At 37.7% G+C, this 2,798-nt stretch overlaps 1 long non-coding RNA gene across 1 annotated transcript; it reads left to right on the top strand.

The window, feature by feature from the left end:
• Positions 1 to 210: 210 nt before the first annotated feature.
• Positions 211 to 1,352, top strand: LOC131486243 (uncharacterized). Its single transcript, XR_009249259.1, has 2 exons — positions 211 to 290; positions 1,107 to 1,352. It is a non-coding gene; the product is annotated as an uncharacterized LOC131486243 (long non-coding RNA).
• Positions 1,353 to 2,798: the final 1,446 nt, after the last annotated feature.

The raw sequence follows: 2,798 nt of genomic DNA, 5'->3' as shown, positions 1-2,798 counted from the left end.
TCTAGGTTTTCTCTGTAGTGCTTCTTGATGTGAATTACTGAATACCTCCTTTCTATGTTGAGACTGTTCTCTTTCATAGATGGGAGTTTTATAGTTTTGTCTATATTGAGCGAAGTGTTAGACACATGTGCATGTCCATTATGACATACAGTTCTTCATGCATCTGCTTCACAGTAGGATGCTGTAGTAACATCAGTGAAAAGAATGTTTGGAGGATTGAGTGGACCCTGGAGGATATTTTCTCCAAGACACTTTTGATAAAAGCAGCTTTATAGGAGTGGCTCTGGAAGGTCAGTTTTTATCAGAGGTATAATTTACACAAACACTGTGCCAAGAAATTAAAGCTTAATCACTGGTCAGTTGGTTCACTAAGAAGAGAAACCCATTATAGTACCATTAGATTGCCAGTTAGAAAGGTTATGGCAGCTTCCCTTCTGAATTAGGGCTCAAGTCAGTAGGAAGGATATAACAAAAGAAAAGTGAGGGTGGGTACTCCAGGGCTGGAATTGAGCTACTCTCATGTTTGAGACACCATGTTCCTGAAAACTAGAAGCAGGCAGTGGACTTATCTGAACCAGGCCAGATACAATCAATTCAGCATGTATTTAGAGACTATTCTAGGTGCACATTTGGGAACATCTACTTATGTTTCTCGGCACCCCCCACCTCCCTTTAACTTATTACTCCTCAAGGCTATAGAACATTGAAATTTGCCTTTCAATTGATGTGGTTAAAGAGAAAAAACAGCCAACCTTAATTATATTAGAAATCCAGGCAGAACCTAGTTTTAACTGGTCTTCTCTTCTTCAACTTTTGTAGGCTAGAATTTTTTTAGTAACCCTCATGAACTGTGCATCACATACAGATTTTATAGTCTACAGCAAATTTCTTTTCTTTTCATTTTAGCTGGAGACAGTAATCTGTGAGCAACCTCAATACATAAGAATGAGAAACTACTTCTGTTTTGATGTTTTTTTTCCCTTAAATGATCTAACTGAATAGGACTATGGCAAAGAGCTCATCCTACCAAGGCCAACTTGGTAGTAGGCCACCTTGATGCTATCAATTTTGCATTCCCAGCTGGTGTCCTTGTGTGGTTTTAATAGGACGTCCTGCGCGTGGCCCTTACAAACTCCCCACTGCTTGCTGAGATGGATTAAAAGATGCAAACTCACTGAAATACGCCAAGGAATATAATGGTCTCTACAGAAGATCTGGCTGTGTCAACCTACAAAAAGTTCCAGCTGTGGCAGCCGTGTGGAACAAAGGGAACTCTTGGCTTAATGTGGAGTACATGCTTCTGACGTTCCAGTTCAGGCAAGAAATAAATAAAGCTATTACAAAGCCCTTGACCAGATGTGTCTAACATAGTCTAAAATGTGTTTGCACAGAAACTTCCCTATCAACGTGGCTCATTCTTATAGCAATGGACATCTGTTTCTGAAGGCTAATGGGGGGGGTGCAGTCCATAATCATAGTAAAGACCTGATCTGGCTGGCCTCAGAACTGCCTTTTCCCCAGCCGCTGTTGTTCACATTAATCTGCATAGTCTCAGTCATGTGTGGGTCAATGATTTATTTAACACAGAATCTAAATGCTTCTGTGTCATGGAATCAAACTCTGTCCAATAGTCAAAGACTTGAAATTTTTCATTTGTTTTCCAGGAGCAATTGTGCACATTCCCCACAGATAACTTGACACTGTTATGCCCTGTCACAGTTTACATCTGTCTTTGACTTACATTGTTCCTAAGGTTAGCTATTGATCATTGTTCTCACATGAATCCTTCATTACTCTAATTGGAACCATTTATAAACACATTCCTTGGACAGATGACAAAAGGATCCATGATGGACAGCTTCTTATTCAAAACAGCTGCCCAATATGTAAATCAAAAGCTGTTAAAGATTGTATTGAGCTGAGAACAATTATACAAGGTTCTAGCCTGTTGTGAATTAAAATGACTGCATTAGAGCTTAAGGGATTTGTAAAGAGAGTCTTTCTTTTCAAGAATGCCAGTTCAAATTCAGCTCAGGTCACTGACAAGTAATATTATGTGAAAATAATGTAAAACAAATCTATACTTTCAGCTTTATTGTTAATAGACAGATAATATCTTTCAAAAGCACTATTTACCATAGTCAATCCTTTGGTTACCCTATCTGAAAACCCACGACTGAAAGGTCTTAACTAAATTAAGGAACTACTTAGAATTGATTTGAAATGTCAGAATTTACAATTTAGGAACTTTTCATCATTTTAGGCACATTATCAGATGTGCGCGCACACACACACACAAACACACACACACACACACACACACACACACACACGTGTGTGCCCAGAGTTTCTTCTTCCCATTTTCATCTGAAAATAAAAGTCAAAACTGACTTATCATTTAGGGGACTATGGAAACAATGATAACCAATACTTATTGACTCTTTGCTACATGCCAATTACTATTCTAAGTATTCCAGTAAGTATTAGCTCATTTATTCTTCACAATAACCCCGAGAGGTAAGAATTATTATTACCCTCATTTCATAGATAAGAAAATGAAGCCAGTGAGATTAAATACATTCACTCACGAAATGTAAATGTCACATAGTCCATATTCAAACTCAGAATGTCCAACTCAAAGTCCATACTCCTTTGCTATAATTTCTCTAAGGAAGGCACATTGAATGCCAATACTTAATCATGTAAATTAAGATTGGTTACCAATCTACGATTATAAAGAAGATACATAGGTAAATGATAGATACAAAGGCAGATGAGGGATACTAATATTTACTGAA

The sequence above is a fragment of the Neofelis nebulosa genome, chromosome 9 (genome assembly GCF_028018385.1).
Source record: "Neofelis nebulosa isolate mNeoNeb1 chromosome 9, mNeoNeb1.pri, whole genome shotgun sequence".
NCBI classification, from domain to species: domain Eukaryota; kingdom Metazoa; phylum Chordata; class Mammalia; order Carnivora; family Felidae; genus Neofelis; species Neofelis nebulosa.
The sequence above is the reverse complement of the archived record's forward strand: the minus strand, read 5'-3'. Positions and strand labels throughout refer to the sequence as shown.